Source organism: Rosa rugosa, chromosome 3 (assembly GCF_958449725.1).
Source record: "Rosa rugosa chromosome 3, drRosRugo1.1, whole genome shotgun sequence".
NCBI classification, from domain to species: domain Eukaryota; kingdom Viridiplantae; phylum Streptophyta; class Magnoliopsida; order Rosales; family Rosaceae; genus Rosa; species Rosa rugosa.
The window spans coordinates 3,344,617-3,359,293 of NC_084822.1; the positions used below are offsets into that span (position 1 = coordinate 3,344,617).

The following is a 14,677-nucleotide window of genomic DNA, read 5'->3' on the forward strand; positions in this document are numbered from 1 at the left end:
AAGAAGCTGGACTTGTGACTTGTGACTTTTCTTTGTTGATTACCGGCGTCGATGCAAATGCTTACCAATAAAGACTTGTGACTTTTCTTTGTTGATTATTTGCCCAGAAGAATCCCCATACTCAGAAAAAAACTTCATAATTTTTGCTAAATTTCTTTGATCACCCCGGCAAAAAACAATTACATCATCGGCAAACAATACATGAGATGGAGCTAGAGTACCTCGAGGAGAACTAATGCGCTGTAACCCACCTGAAGAAATAAGCCTTGATATACCTCGACTGAGGACCTCTTCTGCCAAGCAAAAAAGCAAGGGAGAAAGAGGGTCTCCTTGACGAACCCCTCTTCCACAAGAAAAATAACCCACAGGTCTTCCATTAATTAAGAGAGAAAGCTTTGCAGACAACAATAAAGCATGCACCCACTGAACGAATGTTGGATGAAAACCAAAGGCATGTAGAACATGCAATAGAAAATCCCAAGACAACGTATCGAAAGCTTTAGTAATATCAGCCTTAATTGCCACGTTACCTCCATAACATTTCGAGTCCAATAGATTAAAGCACTCAGAAGTCGTCAAAATACAATCTGAAATGTTTCTTCCTGGAACAAAAGCATGTTGTTGAGGAGAGATTATGCGGGAGGCAATTGAAGACAAGCGAACTGCAAGGATCTTTGGAATAATCTTGAAAACAAAATTGGTGAGAGCAATAGGTCGAAATTGTTTAATTGAGTCCGCATGATCAACTTTTGGAATTAAAATAATAAGCCCTGAGTTGTAGGATGCCGATAACTGACCAGTAGTAAAGAAATGTTGTACCGCATTTATCACATCCGCACCAACAATCTCCCAACATGATACAAAGAACTGACCACTAAAGCCATCGGGACCTGGGGCGCTATCTAGATCCATAGACTTAACCACAGCCCAAATCTCCTCAGATAAAGGAACTGAAGTAAGAGCACAATTTTCTTCCTCTGTAACCAATGAAGGAATCACATTGGACACCAAACCTTTATCCTGATAGTCTTCATGCCGAGTAAAGACTATATTCTTTCTTTCTTTATTTGGTGGATTCCTTCAACCAAAGGAAAATTGAATCCCAGGCAACTAGAGTGCATGTGCAGACTGAAACTGAGAGTGAGACGACACTGAGACTGAAATGATGGAGTACCCAAATCAATAAGTGAAGAAGAAGATGGCGAATGAATAAATGAAGCAGTTATATATGGACTGGTCCATGTGGCTCTGAGTTTCAAACCGAACCAGTCAGTGCCCAGATATGTAGGGAGGCATGACGTAAGCTTCATTTGTACCACAATGTATAGGGAACCTAATTATATCCATCAGTCAATAATCTGGGCGCCCACCGTTCTCTGCATATCACTTCCATCATTTTATTCAATGCGCAGAGGACAGTGCCCTTGAAATCACCGTCAAAAAGACGCCCAAACAACCCCATTTGATACTTCTGCTTCGGCCGGTAGTGGTGATACTGATTGCGAAAATTGCAGTACGAATCAGTGCGTCTTCATGCATGCAATAAAGCATTTTTATCACCGTCAGTGTCAGCCGGACTAGAAAAACTATAATTTATCTTACCAAAATTAGAAGGATGGTGTTGTATGTGAAATTCTCAATTTAGTCTCTAGACTTCATTCAAGATACTTTCACCATTTTTTGTCATTTTTTCTTGCTTTTTCTCAACCGACCCTTTAATTTCTTCTCACCTTTACATCTCCACTTCAATTCTACCGATCGACGTCATTCGCCCACTCTAGATATGTCATTTGGTCATTTTTGGCACAATGAAATTTCATTTAGCTGGTTGTCTAGCTAGCTTCAGAGTCCGGAGTCGTTGAATTAGTGCATTGAATGTGGCACACTGCAAACAATTTATAATTTAACTTACGGTCCCTGGTTCTGAAGTTTCAATACTCCAAAATATGATAAGAGCATATTTATGCGACATTAATTTGTATTATAAATCACTTCACTTTCTTAGTTTTTTTTTTTTTTTTGAGTGGAAGACGTCAATAGAACCAATACACACACCCATGCAGTGTATTCCAGCATAGCCAGACTAATCACTGCACCGCAGACGCACGAATCATTGGGTATTTTAACTAACCCAGGTCTTAGTTTATTTTATTTTTGAGTGATTTGTTTATTTGTATTTTATAGAATTTTCAAAGCCAAAAAGAGAAAAAGAGCCAAAAACAGGAAGTACGTGCGGAATTATGAACACTCGTGGATTCTCGGTGAATCAAGGAGAGCTGTTGGGCTGCGCAATGATGGAGGCTATTCATCAATTTTATTAACGTGGTGCGTTTCTATTAGTTTGGTGATGTCAATTAATTATCCTAAACGGGCCAAATATTGGAGAATTCATTAAAGCTTTTATTTGAAGCTGAGAATGACAAACCTTGGAGCAATTCGAAGGAGAAAAGAAGAACTTCAGTAGAAGCAGCAAAGATCAATCACCTACATTAGACGATCAATCGTTATTACACAGTAAGCAGCCTTATTACATTCTCTAGGTATATAACCCCAACTACAAGAATGAAAATAACTTAATAATACCTTAATTAGCTTCATCAACAAGAGCACCATCCGGGCCGAAATCCTCCTAATGTAATTAAGTGCCGTGAAAATGTTCTAAGAATCACCTTAGATCTCTAAGTGAGTGAACCCCTATTGAAGCCAAAAGTGTAACCCATTCACTATGGCTAAGAACTCACAGGTTTGTGGGTTCAAATAGCCTATTCCAGGCACTGCAGCACTCCAACACACACTCCTTTGGCTATGTTTGGTAGGGCTGTTCTTTGAGAAAAAGCTGGCTTCTGCTTATTTCTGAGAATAAGTGGCTGAAAAGCAAAGCTGCTGAGTGTTTGGTAAACTGGCTTTTTATAGGAGCTGTCAGTGGCAGAAGCAGTGGGAAAGTGTTTGGTAAATCAAACTGGCTTGTGCTTTTTATTTGTGGAATGACCAAATTGGACATGGGAGATTATTTTGCCTTGATTATATACCAAACAATGTTGTTCAAATCCTCTTGTTATTATTTTTAATCTTTATTATGTTCTTATTAATTTTTGTTAACTTTCAATTTTTATAATCATGGTGACTATATGATTAATATTGGACAAATTTAAAAATAACTTATACAAATATATTAGTAACATTAATAACAATTTGTTTCTGGTTCGCATCAAATGTTCACGTTATTATGCGCATTCATCAAACTTTGAGTAATGCTATTTCTTATTGTTTCCATTTCTTGTGCACCGTGACCATGATATTCTTTTTCTACATCATCATCCATTTCTATCTCACCACTTGACCCATAACCTTCTCTTTCTTCACTGCGGACAAAATGTCTATCACCATGTGCATGTATCTGTATATAATTATGAAGTGTCATGGTAGCAATGACAATCTTCACTTGCTTTTCAAATGAATAACCTTGCATGTCCCTTAAAATCTTCCACTTTTTTTTCCAAACTCCAAATGTGCGTTCTATAACGCTTCTAAGAGAAGAGTGTGCTTTTTCTTCACTAAAAAGATGTATTGCTGAGGTGAGTGAAGAGTTTATGTCCATGCTACTAAAAAGAAAGATCCGCATAGCATAAAAGAGCAGCAAAGGATGATACAACGATAATAAAAGACAACCATCACTACCACCAAGACTTCATGTGGAAATAAATGGAGCTGAAGAATCAAAGACTACATTCTAAAGTCAACAGACAATGCCATTCCAATAAACTTGGTAGTAAATTGCTTACTCGCACAACAAATTGGCGTACACAAGATAACCAGATAGGCTGGAAATTGTTATCAAACAAGGTAGAACATTTGAAAACAATTTGGAAATCATGGAATTTGACACCAAGTTCCAATTAAAAAGTAAAGAACCAATCAACTCACCCCAAAAACACACTACAACATAGCAGTCTTACATACCACCCTAAATCTTTCATCCTACATCTTCGCTACAACAGAAATTTCACAAAACCTTCAACCAGTGACTCAATGGCATACAAATCTATTAACTATTCAGGACCATGTCCGTTTGCCTCTTCCACAACATATGCAGAAATAAGCTTCTTGCAAAAAGATACAGTCCAGTAAAATAACATCGCATTTGAGTCCAGAAACTACAACAATTCAGGTAACACTGTGAAAATGCTTGCAAGGTGACATTTCTTCAAAAAACAAAAAGTACACACATATGACAGAGACTACACAGAAACCCTTCACATATACAATCTTGGATATTAAACCCAACACAATACTCTGCTTCACCTACATATTCTAAATCCAAAATCCAAAATCAAATACAAACCAGAACTGAAAAAGAAAATGTAAACAGTAATCACTGAGCTTAAGCTTGCCTCTCATTAATCTTGCTCCTCCTTCTCTACATAAAAATTCCTCAAACCTCAAAAAAAAAAAAAAAAACCTGCTTGATTTTCTTCATCATCGTCTTCAAACTCATCATGGTTGCCCTTGGAAGCCTTCGCCATGTCCGATACACACTGCAAAATGACACAATCAATTTCTGCCAAGAAAACAAGAAAAAGAAGCCAAATTTAGAGAGGAAGAGGGAAAAAAGAGAGTACCTTTGAGGTCGGAGGAGTGGAGATGGGTATATCGACGTCGGGGCTGCGGTCTATGATGACGGACGGAGATGGAGAGCGGTGACGGGGAGCAGCGACGATGTGAGGGAGAGAGATACGTCTGTGATGGGGAGCAGCGACGATGTGAAGGTGACGGGGAGCTTCGAGGATGCGGCGGTGAGGGAGCAGCGAGGATGCGGCGGTGCGGGTGTGATGAGGGAGAGATCTGGGGGAGCAGGGAAGCTGTGATCCGCGGGTGTGATGAGGGAGAGAGATGGGGAACAGTTACCAATTTGGGAAATGCGAAGGGTTAATGGTTCAGCTGAAATTGTTTCAGCTTGGAAGGGTATCTACCGGTATTTTGAAATTTTCATTAATCTACAGTAACACCGCTACAGTAGATTTTCGGGCTTCTGGCTTTTAAAAGCTGGGGTTCGGCAGCTTCTGCTTTTGGGCAGAAGCCACAGCAGCTTCTGGAGGAAGCTGATGAGAAGTTGGCTTACCAAACACTTATGGGTCTTCTGCTTATAAGCAGGGGAGCTAAAAAGCCCCCCCAAACATAGCCTTTGTCATCTCTGTAGACCGTACCAGTACCATAGATGCCTTGACTCTCCATTATTACTCCACCAACATTCAATTTAATAGCACCTTGTATTGGATACTCCCATTTTGGGTCCAAACACTTCCATCTAGATTGCTTCTGCCCAGATAAGACAGTAGCCCATTTAGAAATTTTCTCGGTACAGCCATCCTGGCCACTTGCGTTTGTACTTGCATAAAGTCATAAACATCCCACCAACATGCCGCACCTTCAATATATTATATCTTCTGCTGCTCTCAATTGCTTCCCATGCAATCTCTCATTCATTTCATGCCAAAGCTTCTTGGAAACCACCCTAGTCTACTCAAGCTCATCCTTTCTAGCTACTATAGCAAAATGTAGAAATAGTTCAAAGAAGCCTCTTTCTTTCCACACTTTACAAACATTAGCCAAAGAAAGGGCATTTCCACACTTTTCGTACCACATTACACTCTCATAAATCTTGAATAAAAGTTAGAATTGAGAGCCACTTAGGAGTCTGGTGCAATTACTAAAATTACTCTCCAAAATAGCTAAGGACCCATATAGAGTTTGCTAAAGATAAAGATGTTTCCCTCTCCTATTTATGAGGAAAACTTGTCCTTGTTTTGTGGAGATAATACATTTATTTTTATTATTCTTTAGTCTTAATATTATTGAATTACTATTGTGTCTCTGGGGCACTACAACCATAGTATAGTGGCATGGCATGGCAACAGTTAAGGTTACTATACAAAAAAAGAAAAAAGAAAAAAACTTTTTCTAGAGGTCTTTCAGGAAACTACGTACTCACATGGGTTTACTCATCCAAGCTTATCAAATAGAATTTCCAAGAGAAGAAAAACTTCTAGAATATATATAGTCCCTCTATTTTAGAATAATTCTCACATAAGGCATTCTCAAACACAAGAAAAAGTCTATCAACACCCCTAACAAGTCACATCAAGCCATTCTGAAACAAAACAGATAGCGGCTACTAGTTGTCTACACTACACCAAAAAAAAGCCTTTAATGATGTTCGAAAAACGTCATCGAAAACATTAGATGACACTTTTGAAAAAATTCATCTAATGTATATTACGATACTTAAAAAACATATGTGAAAGAAAGTGTCAGCTATACAAGAAAAATGTCCTCTAATCTAAAAAGAACGTCATCTAATATCTAACAATATGCGTATAAAATATCCTTAAGTCTAAGAACGTCATCTAATATTAGCTAGCTTCTTTTTGTGTGTGGTCATAGTTCAATCAGTTAGTCCTTAGGGATAGCTGAATCATACTGGGAGAAGGGCTACATTTATTCAATTCCGGCCTTTATACCGCACAACCACGATACATAACATTTCATTCAACAGAGAAAAAATCAAAAAACAAACCGAATCATAACCAAGGCCCCCAAGCAAATTAAATTCCCTATTTTAAAAGTTCAATATCTCAAATTCAAAAGCCACAGTTCAGTATCTCAAATTCAAAATTTCGGTCTCAATATCCAGTAAGTATTATTTTTTTGGGTACAAAGTAAGATTTAATAATAGTATGAAAAGTAAAGATTGACAGAGAATGCCGATAAATCCACCCTAAAGGCAATAGCTTTCTTAGTGGAATTGGATGCATATGAGATTATGAATGCCATTTAATGAAACTTCTATTTCTCAAAAAAAAAAAAAAAAAGTCCAATTTGTTGGAGATTAAACTTAGACGGGTGGAATTGTAAAATACCTTCTCGATGTTATTGGAATTGTAACTTTTCATTCGAAAGTTTTCATCAAAATATCAACCCCAATTTCAAGATTGATTGAGACTGTAGAGTGAACCAGAAATTGAGCATAACCGAAAGAAGAAGAAGTAAAGTGGATTGAGTAATCTTGACCTCAAAGTTTTGAGATGATGGATTGAGTCTTGACTTCAGAGTTTTTTTCTTCAGTTTTGAGACAACGGGAAAACTGTGCAAAGGTTATAGGGGAAGAGAGAGAGATAGAAACGGGGGAGACAGATTTTGTAAATTTATAATTGAGGTTATTAAAAATTCGTCATTTCAATATTTTTTTTTGAGTTAAATGGACTGATGGGGAAGCTGTTTTTGTTGGTGGGCTGTTGGGGAAAATTTTCCCTAAAAATGGGATTTATGGGTCAAGAATCCTAATTAATATATGATATGTTCACAGTGGCATATGTTGATGCTAATGGAATGGAAAGAAAATCAAGTAATTCTAGGGGTGGGTTCGGTTTCGATCGGTTCGGTTATGAGCCTAAACTGAAAACTGAACTGAATTTGGAATCGTTGCGGTTCGGTGCGGTTTTTGTATTTTGAGAAGTTGACACCAAAAATTGAACCAACCCGAACGGTTCGGTTCGGCCTAGTTTCGGTTTTTTTTTTTTGAAAACAGATTTTTACCAAATATACTTCTTTGGTATTGTAACTGAAGAAGTTTTTGTTTCTTCAAACCTGTAATAATAATCTATAACAATAAATTTACAAATTTACTAATGCATGCTTTGTACTTCAATAGACAATAATCTATAATTTCATACTTCATAGTCCATATAATTCAATTGATATAGTCCAATAGTCCATCAAGTTCTAGCATCAACATATGAAAATATGAAATGGTCAAAAAATATAGAGTCCAAAGTTTATAAAAGTCCATCATTACATCAACACTAACCTCACAAATTAAAAATGTATAAGTTCACTACAAGATTAAACATTACAAAAATAATGAACCAACATCAACATATGAAGGAGGGCAATGGCATGATCTCAAGCTCGGAAAGATGAAGTCTTCGACTTTGGAGGTAACATTCCGCTCCGACTACTCCCCACTGCAGCTCCACATGACATCTTAAGCATCTCTACATCAGTATAAGAGAATAATAAAAATAACAACATTAGAAAAGAAATACATACAATCATATATAACATAAATATTACAACTTCATTAACCCAAAAAACTTTAACTAAAAAAATAGAAACAATTACCTCTTTCCGCTTCTTCACACAACTCCATCTCCTTAATAGTAGGCATATGATGTAGATACACATTTTCACTCCTAAGCCAATTTTGTGTACATATCAAGGCCTCCACCATTCTAGGGCTTAGGGAGCTACGGTATGGATCAATAATCCTCCCACTCGTGCTAAAGGAAGATTCTGAAGCTATGGTTGACACCGGAATAGCTAGAACATCCTTTGCAATGCGGGCCAATATAAGATATTTACAAACTCCATTCACCCTCCACCAATTCAACAAGTCAAAGTCTTCACCATCTCCTTGAATAGGATCTCCAAGATATCTATCCACATCGTTGTTTACGATCTCGGCTTTCTTTGCTCTTCTCCTTTGCTCATTCTCTTTCAATCTCTTTTCTAACTCCATTAGACCCTTACTTGAACTAGATATCTCCTCACTTGATACTTGAGAACCACCAACCTCACCAACACCACTTTCCCTTCCCTATTCCTCATACACCTTGTAAAGGTCACACAAGAGATCCTTCACACACTTTGCGTTAGCTTCCACCTTTTCATCCATATCCCCATCATCAAGAATCTCAAAATAGTCAACAACTTTCTCAAGTTTATGACGTGGATCAAGAACAATAGCAATGAATAGATAGGGATTCAACTTATCAAAGCTACCCCAATACTTGAGAAACTTGTCTTGCATAGGTGATGCAATCTCAGACAAACATGGGTTCTTTTGTTCTTGCAAGAGACCATAAATAGAGAGTATATCACCAAAAATACTATGAACGGTAGGAGAATTAGAACAACATACTTTCAAAGTGATTTCATAAAATGGTCTTAAGAAATCCACAAATTGCTCCCCATATTGCCAATCAACACTTGCTGGTGGCCCTTCTTTTGGCTTTTCACCCTTGTCACCTTGGAACTATGCCCAAAAATTACCCGCATCTTCATCCACCATTCTATCAAAAGCTTTTTGGAATTTCAAAGCCCGTTCCAACATCAAGAATGTGGAATTCCACCTAGTAAGGACATCCAAAATCACAAGCCCTTTGCACTCTAGTTTCACCCCTTCAACACATTCCTTGAAAAAATCAAGCCTTTGTGGGGAGAATCTAACATACCTCACCGCATTGCGAATGACACCAATGAATAGCTTCATCACACTCAACCCATCATTGACAATCAAGTTAAGAATATGGGTCACACACCTCACATGCAAATTCTTCCCTTCATGCAAAAGTGCATTAGGGACACCCCAATCACCTATCCTCTTACTCAACTCCTTCAATGCAACATCATTTGATGAAGCATTATCAACAGTGATTGTGAGAATCTTTTCTATACCCCATTCCAACAAACAATCCTCCAATAGCTTAGCTAGCCTCTCCCTTATGACTTGGAATCACACAAAATTTAAAATTCTCTTATGCAACACCCAATTATCATCAATAAAATGTGCAGTGAGGACCATATAATTAATGTTTTGAATAGAAGTCCAAGTATCGGTTGTAAGAGACAACTTATATCTACTCAATTGATCCATCAATTTTTTCTTTTCCCCCAAATAAAGCTTAAGGACATCCTTTGCTATTGTCTTACGGGGAGGAATTCTCCAATAAAGAAGAGCTCTACCCATAAAACGCCTAAACCCCTCTCCCTCCACATGAGAAAATGGTAGCTCATCTAATATAATGTACTCCACACATAACATAGATAGCTCTTCTTGAGTGCATTCTACAGTACACAACTCCGTAGTTGGTTTTTTAAAAGAGAAAATATTTTGCCTTTTAGCTTTCAACTTCTCAATATTAGGGGGATACTTTGGACACTTGTCCATATGATTTATAAGGGAGGTTAATTGTACCATTCTTCCTAAGATCGGCATAGTACTCTTTTCCGCAATAATTACATTTACCCTTAATTCTACCATCCACCATGCCACATCCCTCTCAAAATGATTCCAAATATCTGACCTTTCTTTCCGTTTCAACGCCTCAAGGATGCTTTCCACACTTCCATCATCTTCAAGCTTGGTTGCTTGACTTCCTCTTTCTTCCTCCGAATTTGCAGCATTACTTCTTTCGTCAACTGGTATTGGTGTTGTCGATTCACCAACACTAGTGTTGATCTGCAGTTTATAGAATTTGATTGTTAGAGATCGATACATAGACATAAAAACAGAAATGCAGAAAAGAATATAAAGCAAAACAGATGTAGTTTAAGATTACAGAAACAAAAAGCAAAACAGATTGTAGTTTACATATTGCTGAAACACAAACCAAAACATGCAGTTGCAGAGACAGAAAAAAAAAAAAAAACAGTTGCAGAAACAGTTGTAGAAACAGATGCAGTTTACATATCACATATAGATAGCAAAACAGATGCATTTTATAGAATTTGATTGTTAGAGATCGATACATAGACAAAAAAAACAGAAATGCAGAAAAGAATATAAAGCAAAACAGCTGCAATTTAAGATTGCAGAAACAAAAAGCAAAACAGATTGCAGTTTACATATTGCTGAAACACAAACCAAAACAATTGCAGAAACAGAAAAAAAAAAAAAAAAAAAACAGTTGTAGAAACAGATGCAGTTTACATATCACATATCAGACCAAGTCACCCAAAAACAAAGGCCCAGACTTTATCCAAAAATGCAGCAATGGCATTGTTTTCCCCAGAATGAAGTATTAATGTCCTAAAATACCAGGTTTTAGTAATATATAGACCAAACACGATCTTGATTTTCCTTTCTAATGTATAGACCAAAAAGAAATAGCAAAACATATTTGGTAACACTTGAAACAGTAACAGAATCAGATTACAGATTTGTTTTTCCAAATTGCTACCTGAGATGATGAAGACGATTTATGTTCCGGGGCTGAGGTTGAACTTGTACCACATGACTTAGATTTCTCCATTTGCCTCTTCATTTTCAACAATCTCAAATCTAGAACTACTCACTACTCAGCCAAAACAAATGCAGAGTACCTGAAAGTTTCAGATCAAGTTATGGTGAAGAAAGATAGAGAACGCAAGGCACTAAAACTGAAAGTGAATTCAATCTATTGAAAGCAAGGCTGTAACAAATCATGCATATCTGTTACTCCTTGTTAAGAAATCATGCATATCTGTTACTACTTAGAACCCAAGCTATAAACATAAAAATGGATATACACAACATAACATAAACTGAAACCATCTTTCAATTCGGCTCTTACCTTATCTAGAAAGTACGTATCTAATCCGGCTATAAACACCAACGTCTAGCCCAAATCTGCAAGTCTATTCCAAGCTAATCTACAACAATAATAACAAAAAATTAGCAATAATAAAAGTAAATCAATGAAATCTGTTAAACAAAAGCACAAAAGCACATCTCATTTCTTACCTTTCAATCGAAACACAGTAAACACAGGTCACAACCTTAGAGCCTCTTCTTAACTTCTTCCTCCCTTGCTAAAGCACGCTCCAAATTACTCAAATGGACAATTTCTGAAGATTCACAGGTACACAGTTCAAGCCCCAATTTCAAATAAGTGCTTAAGTAGCCACAATTCACATAAAAAACCTATCAATACTGAGACTCAGAATCTAAACCTGTTTGAGCTACTTCCGGAAGCATATCTTCCGGAACAGATGCATATGAAAATAGGCAAGTACCAAAATTTAAAATACAATTACAGAAAGATATCACCATCCCACTTCCAATCATTCAAATCCCACTCCAAACTCCTTTTCCCCTCCTCTCAAATTCGTCGCCACCAGACCATAAAACCCACAATTCTTGCCTCCAAAACAAACCCTCCACAGATTCAAAACCCACAACCCCCAAATACTCTACAATCCCAGTAGTCAAACTCCAGCAGAAACAATTACCCAGTATTCAACAAGTCTCAACACATCCAATCCAAGTATTCAACAAGTCTCAACACATCCAATCCAAAAGTATTCAACATGTATTCGCAAACCAGCATGTATTCAAAAGTTATAAATGCAACAACAAGCCAACAAGTCTCAAGTCTCAACACATCCAATCCAATTATCCAATTTCCAGAAAATCGTAAACCATTACTAGACAAGTCAGCTACCTGAGTTGATGAAGATGATCGTAAACCCTTACACCGAGTCTTCTTCAATCTCCGAACTCCGAAGTCGAAAAAAAAAAAGAAATAAGAAGACAAGATGGCGCCGCTAGTGAGGATTGAGGACTTGATGTTGAGGAGAAGCAAAATGAATCGGGAACTTCTAGCTACACACACAAGTAGAGATTTTAAACATAGGATTGGAGACCAACTAGCTAGTAGCTACACTGATCATAATCTCAGATCGGTGAAAATCAAAACGGAGGCGGAATTGAACTTACCTTCAAGAGAGACAGAAATGGAAAGCTGCTGACTTTGGGTTCGACATGATTCGTGTCGTCGGAGTTAAGCGACGGCGGAGTGGTGGACGGTCCGGGCTCCGGTAGCGGCGAGTCCCACGAAGAGGAGAAAGTAGGGGCTGAGGAACAGAGGAAGTGTCGAAGACTCGAAGTGAGGCAGTGACGATTCGAGGCCTCGTTTTGTCTCTAACCCTAGAACAAAACGACGCCGTTTTGTAAAATGTGAACAGTGTTTCGGTTTTCGGTTCGGTTCGGTTTTCACTGGGCCAAAACTGAAAACCGAATCGAACAAAATCAGTTCAGTTCGGCTTTTTTTTTCGGTTCGGTTTTCTTTCGGTGCGGTTTTTTTCAGCTTCGGTTCGGCTTTCGGTGCGGTTTTTTTCTGTTTTCGGTTCCGCGAGCCCACCCCTAATAGCTAGGTTACTCCACTTCAAGCGATTATGTATTCAATATAAGAGTGCCCAAGACAAGGACAACATAAACAAAACTTTGAGTACACTACGTACTATTGAACATGGCCTTTAATGACATTTTTTCTATGACATTTTATAGAAAATGTTATTGAAGTTTCGTTACTGAAACATCATTGATTATTTGGTACCAAAACTTTATCATATTTTTTTAAACGCCATAAATATTCTAAAAATTAATAGCTTTTCCAAAATGCCATGAAAAATTATGGTGTATTTAGGGTCATCATCGGAACTTCTTTAATGGCACTTACAAACAACATTGAACTAATTTTGGGCGTCATATGCTCATTTTTTTCATTTGTCGCCTCAACGCAATCTCAAATTATTTTCAATATTTTTTTCACTTACATTTTTTCCTCTCGTTTTCTTGCTTCAAGGTCATTCATTTTCTTGCCCAATCTCAACTTAGTTCCAATTTCCAATTAGAATGCTACTCAAGAACATTTATTTTCTTGCTTCGAAGTTTTCAAACGTTTTCTTCAGGCACGTATAGCTTGAAGAAAACTTCTTAGCATATTGTAAATCTTAGCCATCATACTACTTCTGTTGGATGGAGCAGTTCTCTTCCTCTAGCTACTACGGATGCTTTTTATCATGTTGTATTTTCGACCACTTTCGACAGTCTTTTTTGTAATAAAAACTTTTTTCCGACCATTTTTTGTGGTCGAAAATTACAGTATGTGTTGTAGTGGAAGAGTTTATTTAGACTCGGTTGTTTCTTCTTCTTTTTTTTCTATTGAAAAAAACGTACACGTTCATGCCGTCAACTTCATCGAATCTTAAGGCACAGATGACCGATGAAGAAAAAGACACATATCATGATCAACCACTCTAGCTTTGTTCAAGAAATTTGTAGCATTTGCGTTGCTTTTGAATATCATCCGCTGCATCTGAACCTCAATGTTTACTGTGACGAACACTTCAATCATATGTTTCTATAACAACCTCCATCTAATAGTGTTAGAGCAACTCCAACAGATTCCCTATATTTTGATTTTTCTCTACTTTAGGGAAAAATAAGCCTCTTTTGCTCCAACAGATTCCCTATAACTATCCCTATTTTAGGGAAAGTGAGGAAAGAGAAAACCAAATTCCTTATATTTACAGCAAACTCTAAAATTTTAAGGAAGAATATGGAGATTTTAGAGATTGTTGTAAAATAGGGAATCTGTTGGAGTTTGAGAAGAAAAAGAAACTAAAGCTTTGACTTTTGCTTCCCTATGATACAGAAATGATAAGGAAGCTGTTGGAGTTGCTCTTAGAGGATAACCAATTTTTGTATCAACTTTCGCAGTGGTTTTCTTTCTAAAAGTAAATTAAGAGATTAGAGATTATAATGAATATGAGTTCATAATGTAAGAAAAATATAGACTAACGAAAAGATGAGGGATAACAAAATCACCGAAGTAATTGCAAAAAACATCTTTCTCTTGATCACCTTTATAAATCTGTTTTCAATATCACGGAACTTGTCGTAGAATTACAGTAGCTATCAATATTTTCAAGTGATGAGGATGGCGAATGTGTACAATAAGCAACTCCAACAGATTCTCTGGTGGGAGGTGGTGCCTCAGTTCCTGCATTCGGCTCTGGGTGGTGATTTCTCTGGTCGCCCTTCATATAGATTTGCTTAATCTAGACGACTTATGGT

At 37.2% G+C, this 14,677-nt stretch overlaps 2 long non-coding RNA genes across 2 annotated transcripts; both read right to left on the minus strand.

Moving 5' to 3' along the window:
* Positions 1–4,169: 4,169 nt before the first annotated feature.
* Positions 4,170–5,795, minus strand: LOC133739187 (uncharacterized). Its single transcript, XR_009860479.1, has 2 exons — positions 4,620–5,795; positions 4,170–4,535 (listed from the first exon to the last, which is right to left on the minus strand). It is a non-coding gene; the product is annotated as an uncharacterized LOC133739187 (long non-coding RNA).
* Positions 5,796–9,885: 4,090 nt separating this feature from the next.
* On the minus strand, positions 9,886–12,660 carry LOC133735863 (uncharacterized). Its single transcript, XR_009859307.1, has 6 exons — positions 12,536–12,660; positions 12,261–12,421; positions 11,561–11,664; positions 11,391–11,469; positions 11,019–11,160; positions 9,886–10,297 (listed from the first exon to the last, which is right to left on the minus strand). It is a non-coding gene; the product is annotated as an uncharacterized LOC133735863 (long non-coding RNA).
* Between the last annotated feature and the right edge of the window lie 2,017 nt (positions 12,661–14,677).